We start from the raw sequence: 24,881 nt of genomic DNA on the forward strand, positions 1-24,881 counted from the left end.
TACTGAGGTATGACTGATATGCAACAAACTGTACATGCTATGAGTGTACAATTTGACACATTTTGACATATGTATACACCCATGAAACCATCACCCAAACCAGGATGGTGAAGTGTCTGTTTTCTCATGAGCCTATTGTGGGCTGTCCTCCTTCCTATGCCCTGGCAGGCAACTACTGACATGTTTTCTGCCACGATGGATTTGTTTGTATTTTCTGGACTTTTATGTACATGGAATCATATAGCATGTATCCTTTGATTTTTGGTATTTAGCATGATTACTTTAACGTCCATCCCTGTCACTTCAAGTGTCACTGGCTCACCCACTGTATTGCTGGGGAACACTCCATACAGGTGTGCCACCATCTGTTTATCCATGACCTGTCAACGGACACCTGGGTTGCCTCTAGTTTGGGGCTATTGCAAATAAAGCTGCTAGGACTCTTGGGTGTCCCAAGTCTTTGAACAGAGATGAGATTTCATTTATTTTGGACAAATACTAAGGAGTGGACTGGCTGGATCACATGCTAGATGTACACTGAACTGTTTAAGAAGCTGCCAGACTGTTTCCCAAGGCAGTCACTTCATTTGACATTACTACCACTGTGTACAAAATTTCCAGTTGTTCCATGATCTTGCCAGCGCTGGTTTGGTCGGTCTTTTCACTATCAGACATTCCAGGGTGTGTTGGTGTTTCACTATGGGTTGAATTTACATTTCCCTAATGAATAATCATCTTTTTTGTTGAGTTCACTTCTTTGGTGAAGGGTCAGTTCAAATATTTGCCTATCTTTTTTTTTTGGTCAATTAGTTTCAAGAGTTCTTTACATAATATGCACACAGGTCTTTAATCAGATTTGTGATGTGCAACTGTTCTACCAGTCTGTGGCTTTTCCTTTCATTCTCTTGACAGTGCCTTCTGAAGAACACACATTCTTAATTACACATAGTTTAATTTATCAGTTTTTCTTTATGGGTCATGTACTGGCTTCATCTACAGAATCTCTGCATAACCTAACACCACAAAGGTTTTTCTCCTGTGTCTTCTTCCAGAAGCCTCTACACTTAAGGGCTATGATCAGTTTTGAGATAACTTTGGATATGCTGCAAATTAAAAAAAAAAAAAACAATGGGATGTCCAATTGTTTCATCACAATTTATTGAACTGAACTATCTTTGCACTTCTATTTTAAGTCAATCATACATAAGGGTCTAGATTTTTAGGTTCTTTGTGGGTAAATAAAAGATGTTATCTGTCCAGGGGCCACCTTGGTGGCTCAGTTGGTTAAGTGTCCAATTCTGGATTTTGGCTCAGGTCATGATCTCGGGGTTGTGGGACTGAGCCTAGCTTCAGGCTCCACACTCAGTGGGGAGTCTGCTTAAGATTCTCTCCCTCTGCCTCAACCTGCACGTGTGTGTGCGTACACTCTCAAATAAATAAAATTTTTAAAAGATTTTGTTTATTCATGAAAGACACAAAGAGAGAGGCAGAGACACAGGCAGAGGGAGAAGCAGGCTCCCCATGGAGAGCCGGGTATGGGACTCGATCCCAAGACCCCAAGAATCATGCCCTGAGCCAAAGGCAGATGTTCAACCCCTGAGCCACCCAGGTGTCCCCAAATGAATCTTTTTTTTTTTTTTTTTTTAAAGATGGGGGTGCCTGAGTGGCTCAGTCAGTTAAACGTCTGCCTTCAGCTCAGGTCATGATCTCAGGGTCCTGGTGTCAAGCCCCATGTCAGGCTCCCTGCTTAGCAGGGAGTCTGCTTCTCCCTCTCCCTCTGCACTCCTCCCCCTACATATGCCTGCACTCTTACTCTCTCTCAAATAAATAAATAAATAAATAAATAAATAAATAAATAAATAAAATCTAAAAAATAAATAAATAAATAGATGTCACCAGTCCATAACAAGCTGTCCTGATTACTGTAACTTACTCTTAAAATTGGGTGGTGCAGGTTCTCCAACTTTGTTTTCTGTCAAAGTTGTTTTGGCTACCCTAACTTCCTGGCATTCCATTCCATATGAATTCTAGAATCAACCTAACAATTTCTACAAAATAGCCTGCTGGCATCTTGATTAGGAGTGTGTTCAATTATGTATTCATTTTGAGAGAACTATCATCTAAAAAATATTGAGTCTTCTAAATCATGAACACATTAGATCTCTCCATTGCTTTACGCTGTCTTTAATTTCTCTACAATATTTTTTAGTTTTCAGTATGAAGGCCTTTCACATCTTTTCCCCATCCCTAGGTACTTCATATTTCTGTTGCTATCATAAGTGATATTCTTATTAATCTCTATTTTGGATTGTCTGTTGCTGCTGTATAAATTATTTTTGTGTGGTGCAATCTTTTACATATTTACTTTGTATCAAATAACTAATGGGTTAAACTTTCTTAACTTTTTTTGTAGATTCCATCTGATTTTCTATAGATAACCACATTGTCCATGAAAAGACAGATTTACTTCTTTCTTTCCAATCTGATACATTTACTTTCATTTTCTTGCCTTAATGCATTGGCCAGAACCTCCAATACAATGTTAAATAGCAAACGTCTTCACCTTATAAAATCACTCAGTCTTTCCACAGTAGGATGTTAGTGGTAAGTTTTCCCCAGATGTCCTTTATCAGGGTAGAGATGTTTCCCATTTCTAGTTTAGGGGGAGTCTTTTTGTTTGCTTGCTTTTGTTTAAATCAGATGGGTGTTGGATTTTCTTGAATGCTTTTCTGCATCCAATGAGATAACCATGTATATTTCTTATTATTGATATGATAAATCATAATGATTGACTTTTGAATATTAAACCAATATTGTATTTCTAGAATCAACCCCGCTTGTTAATGATGTGCTTTCCTTGTATTTGATTTACTTTGCTAAAATTATGTGAAGTATTTTTACATATATGTCAATTAAGGAAATTAGTCTCTAGTTTTCTTGTATTATCTTTGCTTGATTTGGTATCAGGTTAAGCGAGCCTCATAGAATGAACTGGACATACTGCTTTTATCTTCAATTCTCTGTGTAGAACCAATACTATTCTTCATTTAAATGTTTGGGAAAAGTCACTGGTGAAGCCATAGGAGTCTTTTTTTGTGAGTAACATTTTAACTACAAATATAATTTCTTTAACACATACCAGGCTACTCATAATATCTAGTTCTTCTTGGTAATTTGCATTTTTCTTTCTTTCTTTTTTTTTAATTTGCATTTTTCAAGGGATTTGTCCATTCAGCAAGATTGTTGACTTTTCTTTTTTTTTAAAGATTTTATTTATTTATTTATTCATGAGAGACACAGAGAGAGAGGCAGATACACACGGAGAGGCAGAAGCAGGCTCCACGTAAGGAGCCCAATGTGGGACTCAATCCCAGATCCTGGAATCACACCCTGAGCCAAAGGCAGATGCTCAACCACTGAGCCACCCAGGCGTCTCAGATTGTTGACTTTATGGGCATGAAGATTTTCATACTATTTCCTATTATCCACTTAATATCCATAAAATCTGTAGTGACATTACCCCTCTCATTTGTGATATTAATAACTTGTCTTCTTGCTTTTCTGTTCACTTTGGTTAGAAATTTATCAATTTTGTTAATCTTCTCAAAGAACCACCTTTCATCAATTTTCTCGATAATTTTACAGTTTTTATTTCACTGACTGCTGCCCCAATCTTTATTAATTCCTTTCTTCTGTTTACATTGACTTTAAATCATTCTTCTTTTTCTAGTTTCTCAAGATGGAAGATAAGGTCACTGATCTCAGATCTTTCTTCATTTTGAATATTGTCCTCTGGTACCACCCATTGCCCTTGAAGTATTACATTAGCTGTATCCCACAGAAAAACATGTTTTATTTTCATTTTTAGGCAGTCCAAAACACTTTCTAATTTCCCTTTTGATTTTTTTCTTTGACCCATGGATTATTTAAAATTGTACTTAGTTTCCAAATACTTGAAGAGTTTCCTTGTATTTATTATTGATTTGACTTGCTAAAATTATACAAAGTATAATTTTATATATAATATATAACTATGTATACTATTATATATTATATAATATAAATGTTATATTTACATATAATATATATCTTTGTTTTGATTTCTAATTTTATTCCTTTTTCATTCAAAAGAACATGCTTTAAATTATTTGAATCCTTCAAAATCTACAGAGTTTAGCTCAAAATATGGTATAACATGGCAAATGTTCCATGTGATCTTGAGAAGAATGAATGTTCTTCTGTTGTCGGGTAGTGTTCTATAAATGTCAATTAAGCTACTAATGTCTTCTATAACCTTAATGACTTTCTCTCTGTTTCTTCTATCAGTTACTTAGAGATAGGCATTGACATATCAAACTATAATGTGGATTTGTCTATTTTTTCTTGCATTCCTATTATGTAGCCCTACCCTTTAAGAAATGAGGACACTTGGTAAAATGACTTGCTAAAGATGATACAAGCAGCAACAAGAGCAGCCAACCCTCCACCTCTAAATCCCAAGCTCTCTCTAGTGTGGTGCCTGGACAGACATGGTGTGAAAATGCTTTTGCTTTTGAGTGCTTCTCCAGACATTAATCAAAGTCAAGCCATGCATGCTGGGGGCATATTTTCTCTCCTCAACTCACACATAGAAGCAGAAGACAACACAGTAAAGTATAAAAATCTAACAGGGAAGCGAGAACCCTAATTCTGTACATGGGGAAAAGTGTGAGAGAGAACATGCAAAGAACTGCCACAGGTCCTAAAAGAGGTGCTACCACACACCATCCTGGGTATGCCCAGCCACGGGTTTTCCCAGAGCATACATTCACTTAAAACAACTGAACACATTTCAAATATTCATACTTATGGGCTGCATTGTGCCTCCTCCCTCAAATCCACATATTGGGAGTCCTAACCCCCCAGTGACTATATCAGCAGAGAGGGTCTTTTAAAAAGTGATTACATTAAAACAAGGTGTTACTGTGGGCCTTAGTCCAACCTGACAGATGTCCTTGTAAGAAGAGGAAATACGGACACACACAGAGGGACTCCAGATGCTCACACACATGGAGGAAAGGCCATGTGAGGAGGAATAGATAAGGTGGCCATCCATAAGCCAAGCAGAGGCTTCAGAAGAAATCAGTCTTGCCAGTACCTTGATCTTGAATGTCCAGTTCCCAGAACCATGGGGAAACAAATTTCTGTTAAGTCGTACCAGACTGTGGTGCTATGTAATGTTAATTTTCTATTTTGCCTTTAAACCAGTATCATCTTAATTTTCCCTCGCTTGCTCTGGACATCTCTCTCAAAACACTCCTGTACCAACTGACACATTGCAGACTCTCATTTAGGAATGTACAAGTACTGGCAGAGTCAGAAGCACGCAACTGGAAATCTCAGCTACCTTTATATGTTAACTCAATGGATGCCATTAATTAACTGTGAATCTGACAATGAATGCATTAAACCTTGAATGTATCTGTCTTTAAAAGCTCGTTGGTTTTCAGGAAATGTAGTTCCAGACGATGTAAACAGGAAGATCACAGTGCTGGGTTCAGGACTTCCAGTTTACCGAAGAGGCATTTATAGGATTGCGTTTCCTTGTGCAGCCTCAAGACCACAGAGTGGTGGCAACAACACAGCCCCTGAAATCCTTCCATGCTGACCCTCTACCAGATTTGACATGGTACCCAGTCACTCTGTGTTTCTTCATAGTGTAAGTGAAAGAACAGAGAAAACATGCCCCTGAACTTGTTCAACTAGGTTACAGTCCCCACTCGTGGTGTGGCTACAATGACCGCAGAGGAATATGGACACCAAAGTCTCTGAGGGTCAGTCTTCCCCCAACTGTCCTCAGCAACAAATCAATTGTTACTGTCTGGTCTCTCTGTTCTTCTGTTTTCAGTGTTGGTGTTCTAAAAAAATAGCAGGGCTTGAAACTTATAGGGAAAGCTGATACAGACAGTGACTACAGAACCTTAATGGTCATCCTGTTTGAATGTCCACCACTCTAATAATGGATCACACACACACTGCCAACACTACTGAATGCTTAGATTTACTATGGATGATAATTTACTGCTGTAATCCTGCCTTATTAAAACAATTCAAGAGAGTAACTGAGCTTAGATAGCGATTCTAGTTTATTTTAATCTCTGTTCTTCTGAAAACCCGTTTTTGCTCGTTTTTCTTTTGACAGAGAGTGCAACTGAAAGGTGGGAGTATAGAGGGAGAGAATCTCAAGCAGGCTCCATGCCCAGCACAAAGCCTGACACATGGGGCTTGATCTCACAACCCTGAGATCACGACCCGAGCTGAAATCAAGAGTTAGATGCTCAACCAAGGCACCCAGGTGCTCCTCCTGAAAAACTGGTTTTATGGTGCTTTGTATGTGTGTATATATATGTATATGCATGCACACATGTACACACACACACAGGAAAAATGAGAATATGGAAAGAGGATTTATTTCTACCAAAACTAATAAATCTATGGCAAACATTACTTAAGTATATTATCTGCTAAGCTTTATAATACCAATTAACATTTGAAGATGATCAGAAACTCAAATAACTATACTTCATTTTCACAAAACCACACAATAGCAATTCAGGTCCATAATGTTGACCTTGATCCCATAAAAAAATGCACCAAGGCTCCCACAGAATGTATCACACTAATATACAAATATTATATCGTAAGTTGAACTCAGCAAAGTGAATATTTTAGCTATAACAAACATTAAATGTTTAATTAATACATCTGTTTTCCCTGCTGTAATTTAGAAGCGTTTTTTAACACACAGTATGCATGGTTTGCACTGCTTTGAAAGTAATCCCCCAAAATCTGAACTCATGCTTTCTTTTCCTTGATCAATTTCCTCATTCATTTTTTTTTAAAGGTTGTATTTATTTATTCATGAGAGAGAGAGAGAGAGAGAGGGGCAGAGAGACACAGGCAGTGGGAGAAGCAGGCTCCAAGCAGGCTCCAAGCAGGGAGACTGATGTGGGACTTGATCCCAGGTCTCCAGGATCAGGCCCTGGGCTGAAGATGGTGCTAAACTGCTGAGCAACCCGGGCTGCCCTCAATTTCCTCAGTTAAAAAGAGCTTCACAAACATTCTGCTGGCTGTGGGTCTATGGACAGGTGATGCTGCTCACAAACATCCATAGGCACATCATATCATTTGAGCATCTCAGTTATACTTGGAGAAGAGTTGCTGATGGAGGTAAAATAACTTTCATCAGTGAAACAGAACCCTTTCTGAAAGGCAGGGGATGTTAGTAAAAAGACTCTGATGCTATGGCAGTGACGATGGGCAAGCCACATCCCTTACAAGCCTCAGGATTTCACTAAGAACCTGCTGTAACAGTCCACTGTTCATCCTCCCTCCAGCTGACTGCACAGGCGTGGCCCAGGATCAGCAGTGTGGCAGCCACTCGTCAGTATTTCTGATTAGAAATGTTCATGAACATGGGCACAAATGAGGAAGTAAACTGGGGAGAAATGGTGTAAGCTGAAAAAAACTCAAGACCCTGTATCAATAGACAAAAACCAAACCAAAGCAAACAAAAACCCTGTAAAATATGAGTAGACTCCCAGGCAGTCACAGTACTGCCTTGTACAGACTTGTACAGACTTAGTCAAAGTCTAAACCTAAAATACAGAAAAAGATACAGTAATAATAATAAAGCTCCCAACAAGATTTATAGTATTTTTCCAGAGACATCCATATCATATTTCCATGAAGATGACCTAGAACCTATCCCTGTGCCCACCTTCCCACCACCATCACAGCCACTCTCTCATGATTACATCAGAGCAACATCTATAAAGGACCCAGTGATCTGAGTGCCTCTGGGTTTGGTGATAAGATTTTGGTGGCAAGGGAAGAAGGAAAGTAGGGAATTTAAAAGCAGAGCAGGAAAATGTGGAGGTTCAATTTGAGGGCAGAAAGAATCTGGGTTTGTGAGGAGCTCCTATGGCCCTGTCACAGTGTTCATTCACGGATTTGTAGAAACTAACCAGAATTGGATGAAGAATCCCAAAGGCAGGATCTAAGCTGTGCTGGCCCCCAACAAGGGTAAAAGGAGGGAGGTAAGGCATAAGAGGACCTAAACACACCTGCATTTTTCCTAAGTTGATTATGCATGCAAGGACCCCTGCAGGTGTGCACGGGCCAGCTAAGCTGCAGAACCACAGGATGGGAGCTATAACAAGCAGCACTACCTGCTAATCCTGGCACCTCTCAGTGAAGCTATAGCTTAAGTGATTCAACATACCCAAATCCTTATGAAGAACAAAGAAGTGGGGTTTTGAGTACCTCTTCTTTTCAACACATTTTTAACTGAATTATAAAATATTTGCATTGAAAAATCTTGTAGATCTAATCCAATCCCCTCATTTTAAAATGAAAAAATTGAGGTCCCAAATTTTCATACTAGTCAGTTATCCAAAAGCATAAGAATATAAATAAAATTCCAATTACTTAAAAAAAAAAGATTTGTATTTGTTTGAGAGAGAGCAAGTGAGAAAGAGCATGAGCCATGGGAGAAGCAGAGGGAGAAGCAGACTCTCCGCTAAGCAGGGAGCCCAAGGTGGGGCTCAATCCCAGGACTCTGAGATCATGACCTGAGCCGAAGGTAGATGCTTCGCCTACTGAGCCACCCAGGTGCCTCTAATTCCAATTACTTGTAATTCAGCCCTGAGGTCACACAAATGCAACAGTCTGCTAATTTGTGCCTCCTTTACTAAACTGTGAGCAACTTGGGGACATGGATCTTCCCTTTAGATGCTCAGCACACTCCTAACCCTTGCTACAAAGTGGATGAGCAGTAAATGGTGAGTTACCAGTGTAAAACAGTCATATGAGGTCCTCTGGTCTTGTGGTGATTGTGGCCCACTCAAGACAAAAGGTGATGCAAACTGCACATTTTCTAGGAGAGTCTGAGTCTGTTATTAAGAGGTGGGACAAGCAAACAAGGGAAGAGCCGAGTTATCTTTGGGAGGTGCACTGAAACAACCACACATTCACTGCTAATTCATAGCATCTAAAAAAGCTCTTTAACCTATACACATTCTTTGGAAGGCTGCACAAATGTGAATTTGGGGGGTACTTCTTTGCATGAATAAAAAATGTCACCAGAAGCAAGGCTATGTTTGACTTGCAATAATGCATAATCAAAAATAAATGCTAAGTTTTGCTTCTGTTAATAGCCAAGCAGTTCCTGTTGGATCCACCCTCCTGCAGATAATTATAAACTCAGGAAAAAATCACAACGTTCTGGGAAGCAACTGGAAACAGGTATGTATTGGAAGGAAGTTGAAAGTAGGAAGAAGGGAATGGTCCTGAATGAATTCCCCACTTTTGTGGCTCTTAGCTCCAGTCTATACCACACAGGGTTAAAATCTGGATGAGACATCTAGTCTTACATCACAAAGAATGAAGGTTTGGGAGAAGCACAGCAGCTTCAAGTAGGGGAGCAAAGGAGGGAGAATGCCACATTCTGAATACAGTCTGCCCAGGTCTCTGGCTGACTCCCTGAGCCATGCACACTCAGGGCAGACTCTGAGCTCCCTAGGGATGTCTGAAGAAACCAACCTCAAATTTTAACTGACACTCACTGGGGAGGACAAAGAGGCTGCAGTTTGACTTAAGCCATCAAAAACTGTCCATAAATACAAAGAAAAAAATCAATATTCTTGTTGTAATCTAATAGATTTCAGAGGCCCTATTGTGTCTCAGTCACAATGCCCAGGACATATTCCAAAATGACACAACATAAAAACAAACAGGAGAAGATGGCCCACGTACCACAAAGAGACAATGAGGGAGGCTGATGTGAACCAGGCCTGGACTTTGGGATTAGCAGACAAAAACTCAAAAGCAGATTTTATAATTGCACTCAATGATGTGAAGTAAAATATGTTCCTAATGCTTAAAGAGATGTAGAAATGGAGACTATTAAAAAAGGAGAATCAAATGGAAAATCTAAAATGGAAAAATACATTTGAAATAAGAAATTCACCATATGGGCTTACAGCAGTTTAAAGATTACAGCAGAGTAAGTAAACTGGATTTATCAATAGAAACAATTCAATCTGATGACCACAGGCAAAAACTGGAAAAAAATGAACAGAAATTCAAAGATCTGTGGGATCATGTCAAAGGGTCAAAGGTATTGTAATGGGAATTATAAAGGAAGGAGACAATAAGACAAAAAGTATATTTCAAGAAATAATAGCTAAAATTCTTCCAAAGTTAATGAAAGGTAAGAGATTCAAAAGGCTCAGAGAACTCCAAGTAGGATAAATACAAAGAAAACCTCACCTACAAACAGTCTAGTTTGAAAACCAAATCTCAGTCAGGATTCAAACAGAGAAGCAGAAACACTGTGTGTGTGTGTGTGTGCGTGTGTGCGTGCGTGTGTGTGTGTGTGTGTGTGTGAAAGAGAGAGACTGAGAGGGAGAGAGAGGGAGAGTGAAGGAGGAAGAAGAGGAGGGAGGAAGAAAACGAGAGAGAGAGGGCAGAGAAGGGGATTAGGGGGCTCTGAACTCAATCAACTTAGGGAGGAGGCTGGCCACACATTCTCTGTGAGGCTGCTGTCTTCATGTTTAAGGACATGTGGAGCTTGGCATCCATGGGACAGGAGGTGGGAGGGGAGGATGCATGTAAAGCAGGGAGAAGAGCAATGTGCAACCCAGAAGCATGAACTGGAGCCCACAGGATAGCTGAAATCCATGTCATGGTCACCACCTTGGACCTCAATGGTGTGGCACTCCTGCACAAGCTGGGGACCTGCATCATGAGTCTGAACATGCACGCTGGCCCAGTAGTGGCAGAGGTGACCGGGCTCACAGGGGGACCAGGAGCAGATGCAGGCCTCACCCCTGCCTCAAGGTCAGCACCGGGGAAGTGAGCTAACAGACAACCCACAAGAGCAGGAGCTACCAGTGGCTATTGCTTCACTTCTGCTCTTGGAATCTTAAAGGAGAATTCTGGAACATGTAGCTCAGCCTACTCAGTGATTTATTCTAAAGCCATCACACAAACGAAAATATCTTGAAAGCAGCAGGAGAAATGATGACACATAATTTACAAAGGGATACATAATTGAATAAGCACTCACTAAACTATCAGCTTACGACTTTATATTCAGTGAAAATATCCCTCAAAAGTGAGGGCAAAATAAAGACACCATCAGAAAAGAAAACAAGTTCCTTGGCAGCATACGTGCACTATTGAGAAATGAGGTCAGTTTCTTGGACTGAAGGGGAGTGTACCAGAAAGGAACTGGGTCTTCAAGAAGGAATGATGAGAGAGGAGCACTTGCTCTGCTTCCCAGAGCAGCACCAGGGACCCCGGGTCAATACCAACATCCACTTATGTGTACACTTTATAGAGTGAATCAGAGCTCAGCAAAAACAATTTTTGTTTTTTAATTAAAAAAAAAAAAAAGAAGAGTATTTGAAAGGGTGAACATGGAAAAAGATAACAAATACTTAAAGTTCTAACTTAGCATCCGGACAGAGGTGAAGGCTAATATTCAAACTGGAACACAGAAGCGTAAGGAAGGAGCCAAAGACTTAAACTCATATAATAAGGTGTGGAAGATCCTGGTGACTCTTCCTCCCCACCCCCCTCAAGCATTATTTCATTCAGGCCCGGCTCTGTTCCTCCCACTAGGGACTAGAATATAATTGCCCATTTAAACAGTTGCCATTTCACTGAAATGAGTATCAAATGAGTGATCAAAATAAATTATGAAGTACCTAAATTACTCTCTAAAAGCTGTGGAGGCCGAGAAAAATTAAGGCCATCCCACCTAAAGTTTAGTATTAGCACAAGTACAGCCATCTTAGGCCCCTGTGAATAAGAGCTGAACTTTACAGGAAAAACTGCAGAATGTCCTCGGCAGGGAATCCCATATCAGAAAGACAACAGAGCCCACGCCTGTGGTAGAAATTCCCATATTAGAATGAGAACAGAGCTCAATGCCCTTGAAAGTCCCATATCAGAATGTAAACAGAACTTGAGAAATTCCTCCACTCCTTCTAAAAATCCCCTAGATCAGCCTATAAAAAACCCAGCTGTAACCCACTTCAGGGTCCAAGTCCCTGCTCGGCTGTGTCGGGTATACTTGGACCCAAGCTCGAGCTTGCTAATAAACCCTCATGCGCTTGCATCGGTGTCGGCTCCTTGGTGGTTTCTCGGATTTGCAATCTTGGGCACAACAAAAGCAAGTTTTCTTTTCTGCAGGGAATCTCTGGCAAGTACGTACGGACAATTGTGATAAGTAAAAGGTAGATCAAAATGAGGTAAGATTCTCTTAAGATCACAATGAGCCAAAGATTCCAAATCTATCTTCCCTAAAAGCCCCTTTCGTGGTCTTCATGTTTTATAGTAGTATGTTTTTTCCTTACAAAGACTAGAGCTTCAGCAGTCTCCATGAACTTCTGGAATCTTCTGCCTCGGCTGGGCCCTCCCCCCACCACACACTGCCCTCCCCCCACCACACACTGCCCTGGCCCTGATGAGGGTCCCCCAGTACCCTCTCCTCAGGCAGTTAACGTGGGCCTCATACTTTCTTCTCACTCTAAGAAGGCAGGACTCCTGGAAAGAAGGCAGGGCCTTCAGGCTGGAACTACTTTCGGGCAGGAACTACTACCTCAGCTTCAGGACCAAATAGTTATAAAAACATTTGCCTCAGAGGGCGTTTCCCTTTCTTTCCCATCAGTGTCACCCAGAAGGCGCCCCACCTCTTCTGTGAAGACTAACCCCTCTGGCATGGCTTCACAGTCTTGCTTGTTCTTATCTCACTTTCCCCATGTTTATCAGTCTCACACCTACAATACTCTATATTACAATACATCTTGCTGTATGCATAGAAACTTACCTTGTTCCATGCACCTTCACTTCCAGAGTCCTGATTGGATTTTCCCCCAGGGACAGACCAACACAAGAGCAAGGCCAAATCTAAAATCTAATCCCTTCTGTAGGCTGTTTTTCGGTTCACCCCTACTCCTTCCTTCATTATTCTTCCATTTTCTTGAGGAGACTACGCTTGGTGCTTCCATTTCTTTTACCTCCCGCTGCACTTACAAAATTTAAAAAGAACTATTTTGAACATAAAGGAAAGAATAGAAAATAATATAAAACAACTAAATCTGACTGATGTTATGTTTAGTCATAGATAGTTTCACACTTCTGGATATTTTTAAGATATAAAACATGGAGATGCAGCTGCATACCTATTGCTTTCTATTTCTATTTCTATTGCTTTCTCCTCATTAAAGTTCACCCATTAAAAAAAAGATTTATTTATTCATGAGAGACACAGAGAGAGAGACAGAGACACAGGCAGAGGAAGAAGCAGGCTCTGTGCAGGGAGCCAGATGTGGGACTCGATCCCAGGCCCCGGGATCATGCCCTGAGCCGAAGGCCAATGTTCAACCACTAAGCCACCCAGGCATCCCTGTTGACCCATTTTTAATCCCCAAAAACTACAATTACATATAATTCAGGCAAATATTGTGGTGCTCTATATCATTGCATGTACTTTTCTCCCATAGATAGGCTATGAGAGATAGAATTTTCTTTAGTTCATTTTCAGTTTTTACAATAATGGTATCATTCCCTAAATATCTTATGTAACTTGATTTTTTATATTTATGTCTTTTTGAGATTTACCAATAAATACTTAAATAAATCAATTTACCAATTGATACTTATAAATCCAACCTATTCATTTTTTTATTCAGTATAGTATTCCACTGTTAAAATAAGACAAAATGCAATTATTACATATTCCACCATCAAAGATATATTAAGGTTTTTTTTTTCCTTTAAAAATCAAATACCCCTTATTTCTTTTTCTTATTTTTTTATCATCTTATCTTATTAGAATCTATGATAAAAGCTGCCTAGGGGCACCTTGGGTGGCTGGCACAGTTGTTGGTTAAGCACCTGACTCTTGATTTTGGCTCAGATCATGATCTCAGGGTCCTGGGATCAAGCCCTGTGGAGGGAGTCTGCTTGAGATTCTCCCTTTCCCTCTGCCCTTTTCTCTCTCTCCAAAAAAAAAAAAAAAAAGCGCATTTTGACAAAATCCAACATCCATTCATAATAAAAATGTTCAGAAAATAAAAATAGTGGAAAATTTTGTCAATCTGAGAGATGATGCACGTAAAAAAACCCCTACAACTAATACCTTAGTTAGTAGGGGCTATGTGAATGCTATTTCCCTCGTATTAGTAATACTTAAATGTCTGCTCTCACCATTTCTATATGACATTGTTCTGGCGATCCTAGTCAGTGCAATAATGAAGAAAAAAGAAATAAAAGGCATACAAATTGAAGTATCTCCTAAAAGGGACTAGCACTAGCAAATAAGTTTAACCTGATTAACTACTAAGTTTAGCCTGATAAACTAGCCTGAAAAACTCATAAGACCTCAACTCAAACCTGTTTACCTCCATTTCTTCAGTTTCTTTTATCCAGTACATGTCTGGCTTTCAACAGAAAATTACAAGGCATATTAAAAGTTAAAAAAAAAATACAGTTTCAGAATTAGAAGCAAGCACCAGAACCAGCCTCAGATATGGAAGAGATACTGGAATTATCAGACTGGAATTTAATTCCTCTATGAAAATACAGCAAGGGTTTAAAAAAAAAAACATTTTATTTATTATTCATGAGAGACACAGGGAGAGAGAGAGAGAGAGGCAGAGACACAGGCAGAGGGAGAAGCAGGCTCCATGCAGGGAGCCCAATGTGGGACTTGATTCCAGGACTCCGGGATCATGCCCTGGGCCGAAGGCAAGTGCTAAACTACCGGGCCACCCAGGGATCCCACAGCAAGGGTTTTTTAATGGAAAACTGCACTACATGTAAGGACATATGGGTACTATAAGTAAAGTAATTAATTCTCTAAGAAAGAATAAAAAGGAAATGCTAGAAATAAAGAAACACCATCAGAGAAATCAAGAATGCCTTTGATGGGCTCATTAATAACCAGAGCATGGCCAAGGAAAGATTCAGTGAGCTTGAAGAAATGTTAATAGAAACTTCAAAAACTGAAATGGAGAAAGAATATATGAAAATGGACTATTCAAAAATCATTAAGCAATTATAAAAGATATTATAAATGGGAATATGACAGGGAGAGAAAGGAGAAGAAATACTGCAGCAATAATGACTGCGCATTTTCCAAAATTAGTGCTACCCACCAAGACACGTATCTCCTAAGTTCAGAAAATAGCACACAAGATAAAGATCCCCAAATCTACACCATACCATATTTAAATGACAGGAAAATGGGATACCTGATTGGCTCAGTGGTTCAGCATCTGCCTTTGGCTCGAGGTGTGATCCCAGGGTCCTGGGATCAAGTCTCATATCAGGCTCACTACGGGGAGCCTGCTTCTTCCTCTGCCTATGTCTTTGCCTCTCTGTGTGTCTCTCATGAATAAGTAAATAAAATCTTCAAATTGCAGGAAACCAAAGACAAGGACAAAATTTTGAGAAGCCAGAAACATACACATGTGCACACCAAAAATCTTTTCTATAGAGGTTCAAAGACAAGAATTACACTGAATTCTCTTCAGTAACCATGTAAGTGAGAAAAAAAAATACAGTAAAATACATAATATTGAAAGATAAAAACAATGACCTAGAATTCTGTATCCAGGAAGATTAGCTTTCAAAAATAAGGAATAATGAAGACTTTCCTAGACAAACAAAAATTGAGGCAATTTGTCACCAGCAGACCTACCTTGCAAAAACTGTTAAAAAAAAAAAAAGTCATCAGAAAAAAAGAGAATGATACAGGACAGAAGCTTAGTTCTATAGAAAGGAAGAAAGCTAGAAAAGGAACCAACAGAGGTAAATTTTTTTTTTTTTTTTTTGAGAGAGAAGGACAGGGGTGGGTAGAGGAGGCACAGAGGCACAGAGGCATGGGCCAAGTGTGAGGCTTGAGCTCACAACAATGAGATCATGATCTGAGCCAAAATCAAGAGTCAGACACTTAACTCTTGACAAGCCACCAAGGTGCCCCCCTTTTCTTATTCTTTTTTTTTTCCCTTTTCTTATTCTTAATTAATCTACCAGGTAACAGTTTGTTTGAAATAATAATACAATAATATATACAACAATTATAGCTTATGGATGAGTGAAATTAATGAGTAATGTTACTTGGGACAGGAAGGAGGAATTAGAAATACTGCTTTAAGGTACTTACACTATGAAATGGTGTGGTATTATTTGAAAAAGGACTTCAGTTAATTATAAATATATATTGCAAACTTAAAGAAAAGCACTAAAACAATGTAAAAAAAATGAGATGCTAAAAGAGGAGAAAAAAATACAGTCTTAGAAAATGCTCAGTTAAAACCAGAGAAGTCAGAAAAAGATACAACACACAAGAAGATACAAAGAACAGATATGACTAGAAAGCAGTAACAGTTACAGCAGATATTAATCCAACTGTGGTAATAATCACTTTAAATTTCAATGGTCTTGGGCAGCCCAGGTGGCTCAGCAGTTTAGCACCGCCTTCAGCCCAGGGCCTGATCCTGGGGACCTGGGATCGAGTCCCACATCAGGCTCCCTGCATGGAGTCTGCTTTTCCCACTGCCTGTGTCTCTGCCTCTCTCTCTCTGTGTCTCTCATGAATAAATAAATAAAATCTTGAAAAAAATATATAAATTTAAATGGTCTAAAAACACCAACAAAAACAATGACTGTAAGGTGTATAAAAACCAAAGAATCGATTATGTATTATTTACAAGAAATCCACTTTAAATGTAAAGACACTAAGAGATTAAAAGGGGATGGAGGAAGACTTGCCATGCTAATGGCAAAAGAAAGCTGGAGTAGCTGCACTAATTTCAAACAAAGCAGATTTATTTTTTTTTTTCAAAGCAGATTTCTGAGTAAGGAAAAGTATCACAGATAAAGAGGGATATTACATAATGATAACTTGGCCAATTCTCCAATAAGACATAAGAATTGCTAATGTGTATGCATAGAACAACAGAGTATCAAAACACAATAGACAAAAACTGATAGAGCTGCAAGAAGAAACAGATTAACTCACTATCATACTTGGTGACTTTACCACACCCCTTTTTAAGGGTCTGACATATCCAGCAGGAAGAATATTAGCAAGGGCATCATTGAACTGAAAGACACCATCAGCCAATTGGATCCAACTGACATTTACAGACCACTTCATCCACAACAGCAGAATACACATTCTTCCCAAGCTCATAGACCACTGACCAGGATAGGTCACATCCTAGGCTAAAAAACATACCTTAAAAAATTTAAAGGAACAGACATTCAAGGGAATGCTCTCAGACCATAGTGGAATTAAACTAGAAATTAGTAAGAGACAGATAGCTCAAAACCCCCAAATACTTAAGAGATTAAGTAATACACTTCTAAGTAATGTATGAGTCAAGTAGGAAGTCCCAGGAGAAGTATTTTCAACTAAATGAAAACGAAAGTACAACTTATCAAGACTCGTGGGGTAACAGAACTTAATGGAGAATTTATTGCACTTGAATGTATTTATTTGAAAGGAAAGATCTAAAGTAATTATCTAAGGTTCCAGCTTAGGAAACTAGAAATAAAAGAGAAAATAAAATCTGTGATAAGAAAAGAAATAAGTTCCAGAGCAGAAATCAATGAAACTGAAAAAAAAAAAAAATTGATGAAGAAAATCAACAAAACCACAAGCTAGATCTTGTCAGCTAAAACCTCTGCCACATTGAGCAATAAATTGTTTTTCTACCAAGTCCTCTGGCATTTCTGATAGTGTTTTGTGCTTGTAGATGCTACTATTTGGTGAATATTGTACATTATGCCAAAATGACCTTTCACATTTCATACTTATATACTGAAATCAACTTCGCCCAAAGTTACTATTGTTGTTTATAACATTTGACTGTTAAATCTCCAATCATCCTATTTTTTCTACTTTTCTGTGTAATTTTGTTTTAGGCGACATTCTTATAAGGAACATCTTGTTATATTTTGTTTTTAATCCAATTTGAGGGATTTTAAAACTTTGGCCATTCACATTTTGCACTCTAACTAACATTTGGACAGCTGTCTGTGTTCTTTTGTATCCACAGTGCAACGTCCCATGATCAATGAAAGGGTAGTTTATTTTATTTTTTTAAAAGATTTTATTTATTTATTCATGAGAGACAGAGAGAGAGGCAGAGGCATAGTCTGAGGGAGAAGCAGGCACCCTGTGGGGAGCTGATGCGGGACTCTATCCCAGAACCCTGGATCATCACCTGAACCAAAGGCAGACACTCAACCACTGAGCCACCCAGGCATACCGGAAGTAGTTTTAACATTAAACCATAAGAGTGTCTGGTAGATATTTGGAGCTTATCTTTCTTTGATCCACAGCTTAAAAATGGGCCATCATTAGAGCAGGTAAGGAGTGTATTAGTGTGAATGTCCGGGAAGTATATTTGTAGCTACCATCTGTCTTCTCTGCTAGTGTTTGTGTTATACTGGAACTTTGCTTCACTGACGGAAACCACAGTGATCACTAACATCTGCATAACTGCCATCAATCACCAAACTCCTCAAGATGAAATTTTCAGTCAGAAAATAGAGTCATGATTTAGTCAGAAAGGTGTCCCTGCAACTATTGCATGATTCTTCACAAGGGATTTGGATACACCTTGTAAAAACATGTCCTCAAACCAACTTCCCTTCCCGACTGGACATTTTCTAACACACCCGTGGCTCTCAAGTGTCCTTACACCGTCCTCCCTCCCCAACTTTCTTTCCCATCGATTTTCGCATCCCTCTCCTGCTCACAGAAGAAATCCACTCCCACAGCCCTCGGAAACAGAGTTCCCAGATAGCCATATCCATTCCTGTTCTCACTTCCAGTGCTAGTCCTGTATTTCTAGCCCTTGGGTAACTGCATTCAGAATCAAACATTACTATCACTGTGCAGTCTCTTGATTTTCCGAGGTTTTCTTTTCCGAGCTCTCTTGCCTAAAAGTTTATACGAACAAAAGCTGAAAGGGTCCAATCATGTTATAGCATTTCCCTACTGGAGGAGCTACTGTCCTGGTGAGCAGGTGCATCAAGCTAACAGGAGGAGCTAACCTTGCAGAAACTACCCCAAATCAACAGGCGCCCTGCTCCATTTTTTGCACCCAGTTTCAATCCACCCTGAACTGTAGGTTCTTCACAGTCAGCAGATCTTCACGTACTTCATTTCTCACTGCCTGATTTATTCTCACGTTGGCCTCCACTTCTGAAACGTCACATTCCCATCATATCCTATCCTCTGTTTCCTTCAAATACCCTCTTTTTTCCAGGAATCTTTCCAAGCCCAAGGAGTCATGTCTGAGAAGTGAAGCTACATAAATGAGCCTTTGAATAAAGGTTAAATAAAAGCAACAAAGAAAAAGCCCAAAACCAGATACCAGATGGAAGTAAGGATCTACATAAAGGAATGGAGAATGCTAAAAGTATAAATACATAGTTTTAGTCTTATTAAAACATAACTCTTGAGAGCAAAATAAAGGTCTCTTATGCTATGATGTTTATAACATGTGAAAGTAAAATGATAGCATAAAGAATGGGAGACAAAACTAATGTGCTGTTGAATGTGATGTGGTTCTAGTATCCATTGAAAGCAATCTGTCAGAAGTTAAATATGTTTATAGCAAACTCTAGAAACAACCTCAAGACAATAAAAAGAAGAGATAGCTAATAAGATAGGAGCCAAGACAAAACAGAATCATAAAATATTCAATAAATCCAAGAGAAGGCAGACAAAGATAAAGAAAGGAACAGATAAAAAATGAAACCAAAAACAAATCCCAAAATGGCAGGTATAAACCCAACTCTGTCAATACTTACATTAAATAAAAATGGGCTTCAGAGCCCATTTAAAAATCATATATTACCTAATGAATAAGAAAAAAGGCACAGAATGGTGGCTAGGGAGGCCCATGTCTTCCTCCTCCTCCTGCTATGGGACTAGATCTCTTGATGGTGTCCAGCTAAGCTTTAAGTCTGGCTGGTGCCACCTGTCTCTACAATGCCCTCCAAGAAACAGAGTCAGGCTGTTGGCAGCAAAAAGATGGAGCAAAAAAAGAGAAAATTACGGGACATAAATTATTATTTTTTTTTTACAAAGAGGGAGGGAGAGCATGGGAGGGGGGCAGAGAGAGAATCTCCAGCAGACTTCACACTCAGTGCAGAGCCTGACATGAAGCTCAATCTCATGACCCTCAGATCATGACCTGAGTCCAAATCAAGAGTTGAACACTCAACCAACTGAGCCACCCTTGCCCCTAAAGTATTTGATCTAAAGAATAATAAGGGCGCAAAAAAAAAAAAATAAGTTTATCAAAGCTATCAGTCATCAAGTTCAATTTAGTCAACAAAATCCATGTCAGATAGCATAAAGTGAAGCTGAAAAGAAACTAAAGACAACAAGAAGGAATTGCAAGAGCTAAATGAGCTATTTAAATCTATACTTCTTGCTCAAAAAAACAAGCAAAGGTGCAGATTCAAATCGCGGTATGTGTGCTCTTCGAGCAAAGGCAGTGAACAAAGGGAGGTAATTGTGCGTTGTCCCATAATTAACTCTGGGGAGAAAATGTGATGCAAGACATAAAGAGCTTGAAAAAGATACTATGGATAAGTGAGATGAGATAAAACTGTAAACAGTGAACAAAAAGCTGGAAAAGAGGAAAAAACCCTTAAATAGTGTGCAAACATTTCTTGAAGCTTTTGAAAACAACAAATATGGCTGGCCTGAGGGGATGATACTTATATGTTTCACTGTGCATTTCCTCCTGGATTTGTGTGAAAGAAAGATATAAAGAAGGAAGAGAAAGAAAATGAAATTGCATGAGATCTAATTGCGAGTGTTTTGCCTAGGTTCAAATATTACCAAAATCACCCTTGAACCTTTTCCTGCATGAAAAGAAAGGAAAAGACAAGAAAACACTGATGGAACTTGAGCAAGATATGGAAGGAAGGCAAGCATACATCAAAGCAGGGAAAGCACTGGTCATCAGTGGGCATGAAGAGCTGGAATTTCATTCTGCTTTGGTCGATGATAATGAGGATGCAGATAGTATCTGTGACATCCAGGCAAGAGGTGGGGAGGTGGGGGAGTGGGGGTGGGGTCGGGGGGTGGGATATGATTCAGTGCACACAAACAATGGAGAATTAAACCTGTACATTCCAAGAGATGTAGATGAGAGAGGCAGAAAAGTAACCAGTCCTGAAAGATTCAGTACATGTACTTCAGAAAACAATGAAGTGAGCCTTCCAGAGGTAGGGCTGAAGTGGTGAAGGAAGTGATCTGGAAATAGCACAACAAAGGGAAGAGGCAGGAGCCAGGGCTGTTGTTCCTATCAATGAAAATCTCTGTATTGTTGAAGATTTGGATCAACTAGAAGAGTTTAACACAGTAGATTTTTATTTTTTTTTATTATTTTTTTTAACACAGTAGATTTTTAAAATGACGCTAAACATGTCAATGAAAACACTAAGCCAGTTCAGCAGGAGTGGACACGGACTACATTAATTTTTCCATGTGGAATCCTTCAACAAGATATTTCCCATGCCAGTTCTGAAAGGCTCTACCTCCCTCAAAAAAGAAGTCCTCTCCCTAAGTCTTGTCTTCTGACTTTGTCCACATCTTATGGTAAATTCAAAGTAGCTAATGATAAATTGAAAATATAAAGGTCATTGCATAAAATGATTGATTGTTGTAACTGTCCACTCAGATAGGAAGTGCAGCTGCTTTTCCAGCTTTTGATTTTCATTGGGCATGTGTTATTACGAGGACGATATAAATTTAAATTTAAAACACCCTTAATTTATGTAGTTTTAAGGAGTGAATCCACTTTTTAGAATTTTTATGTTTAAAAGATGCCTAAAATATGAACACTGCACTTCATAAAGGAAACTGCATATGTAGATTCGTTATTGTTTACCTTAGGGCAATTGGATGGGCATTTAAAATGGAATTTCTCCTCTGCCTCTCTCTGCGTCTCTCATGAATAAATAAAATGTTTTAAAAATAAATTAATAAATAAAATACAATGGAATTTCTCTAATCTGACAAGATCAGTTGGAATGCCCTGTTTTAAACTTTTCCTACTCTTTTTTTGCTGTAAAGTTGTAAATAAAGAGTGTTATACACACGGAAACACACACACACACAAATAATATATGATGCTTAAAAGAAAACTCACTCAAATGTACTGACATAGGTTAAAACTAACACGATGGACATGATAAATAAAATCAAAAGAAAGCTGGAGTACTCATATTAATTATATCGGACAAAGTAGATTTCAAAACAAAGGTTATGGTTATGGATATAGAGGAACACTTCATAATGATAAAGGTGTGAACTCACCAAGAAGATATAACAAACCTAAATGTGTACACAACCAACAATGAAGCTTCGAAATACATGAAACAAAACTAAAAAGAGAAACAAATCCACAATCATAGCCCTAGATTTCAATAATCCTTTTCCAGTAACTGACAGAACAAGTAGACAGCAAATCGGTAAGAATTCAGGAAAGATAAGCACCACCAACCATCTTCACTAATGGCTACTGGTAGAACACTTTGCGCGATAAAAGCGGAATATACATTCACGTGTACATAGAATATACACCAAAAGAAACCATTTTCTGGGCCATAAAACAAGTCTCAAATTTAAAAGGACTAGTATCATATATACTATGTTTTCCAAACACAGGAGAGTTTAGTTAGGAATCAGTAAAAGAAAAGTCTGAAAAATCCATATATTTGGAAATCAAGCAACACATTTCCAAATAATCTCAGAGTTAAGAAGGAATCACAAGAGGAATTAAAACTATTTTGAAATGAAAACATAACAAATCAAAACTTGCAAAACAAAGCTAATAGCCCTTCTATGGAAACTCACAGCATTCCTTGAGTGCTATGCTACAAAAAGAGAATGGTCCCCAAACAGTACTCTTAGCTTCTCTCAAAGAAAATAGGGAAAGAAGAGCAAAGCAAACTCAAAAGAAGCAGAATAGAGAAGTAATAAATAGCAGAATTAATTAGTGAATAATGAGCAGAAAAACAATACAGAAAATCAGTGAAACCAAAAGCTGATTCTTTGGAAAAAAAAATCAGTAGTATTGATGGATCTCTCACCACATTTATCAAGAAAAAGTGGAGAGAACACACAAATTACCAATATTAGGATTAAAAGAGAGATCATCATCACATATATAACAGACACTGTAAAGACAATAAGGGAATATTATAAATATTTTTTAAGCCAATAAATTAGAAAGCTTAGAAGACAAAAGGTCCGGAAACATTTAAGAAGCAACAGACAACCAGAATAGCCTCACAACTATGAAAGAACATGAGCTCATAGCTAAAAACCTCCCAACAAATACAAAACCCCAAGCCCAAGTGGCTTTGCTGGTAAATTCTATCAAAGATTTTAAGAACAGATAATACAAATTCTAAACAAACAATCCCATACAATTGAAGAAGAGGAAATAGTTCTTCATTTTAAAAAATCAAACATGATCCTGAATGAAAATCAAACAAAGACATTTCAGGAAAAGAGGATGACGCCCCAGCCCCAGTATCACTTGTGATTTAGGGATGCAAAAATCCTTAAAAAAATACATTGTATCAAATCTAGGCATACATAATAAGGACATCACAAATAGGTGAGTTTTCCCCTGGGAATGTAAGGTTCACTTAACATTCGAAAACCAATCAGTGCAATTCACCATCTTAATAGAATATAAAGGAGAAAAACCAGAGGGTCATTACAACAAATGCAGAAAAACTTGTAATGAAATTCAACAGTTATGCTAATAGATAAAAACTATTAGCATACTAGGAACAGAAGGGAACTTCCTCATCCTAATAAAGGAGGTATAGAAAGCTTACACTAACATATTTTTAGAACTTGTTATACTGAAATAATTTTAGGCTTAGAGAAGAATTCTACAAGTAGTACAAAAGATCTCCTATCTCATTACCACACCTGCCCCTAAGGCTAATATAAAGCCAAAGCACAATGCTCAAAACTTAAGAAATCGGCGCTAGTACAGAACTGTCATCTGGACGTCACCACCTTCCCACTGTGCCCCTCTTCTCCATCTCCACTGTCCCTGGTTCCACAGCCACTCCTGGCCTTTCCTGAAGTGGATGCTTTTGAGGCCACATGGCCAGTGATTTTGAGCAGTGTCCCCTCCAGGTGGTTCCAAGATTACGCTGAGGTCATGCATTTTGAGAAAGAATACCACAGCAGTGATACAGCCTTCCCACAGTCTCCAGTCACAGGCTACATGGCAGCAGTCGGTCTTACTACCGGTGATCTGAATCTTGGTCAGCTGGCTTAACACATGGTAGGCCAAGTTTTTCTACCATAAAGTTACTCTCTAAAGCTTTGTAAATAACAAACGTTTGAGAGGAAATACATTAAGGCTATGCAAATATTCTTTCTTAAACTTTTGCCAACTGATTTTTAACACTCATTGGTAGATCCCACGTAGTTAAGTCCCGCCCTGGGGGTCTTATGGTGATTTCCTAGTTACCTCATTCCTGCTACTTTTGTTTTGTTCTATTTTGACATTCATGGGATTCTTTAAATATTTATAGACTTTTTTTTTTTTTTTTACAGATTTTATTTATCCATGAGAGACAGAGAGAGAGAGGCAGAGACACAGGCAGAGGGAGAAGCAGGCTCCATGAAGGGAGCCCAACGTGGAACTTGATCCCAGGTCCCCAGGATCACGCCCTGGAGTGAAGGCGGCACTAAACCACTGAGCCACCGGGGCTGCCCTAAATATTGATAGATTTTTAAATTTTTTGTCTTCTTAAAG

At 38.8% G+C, this 24,881-nt stretch overlaps 1 protein-coding gene and 1 pseudogene across 1 annotated transcript in view; one reads left to right on the forward strand and one right to left on the reverse strand.

The window, feature by feature from the left end:
* AKT3 (AKT serine/threonine kinase 3) overlaps positions 1-24,881 on the reverse strand; it is a 309,710-nt gene that overhangs the window by 12,973 nt on the left and 271,856 nt on the right. The gene's annotated exons all lie outside the window — the stretch shown is intronic.
* Positions 20,066-24,398, forward strand: LOC129508987 (zinc finger CCCH domain-containing protein 15-like; annotated as a pseudogene).

This window comes from Nyctereutes procyonoides, unplaced genomic scaffold, assembly GCF_905146905.1.
Source record: "Nyctereutes procyonoides isolate TBG_1078 unplaced genomic scaffold, NYPRO_anot_genome, whole genome shotgun sequence".
NCBI lineage: Eukaryota > Metazoa > Chordata > Mammalia > Carnivora > Canidae > Nyctereutes > Nyctereutes procyonoides.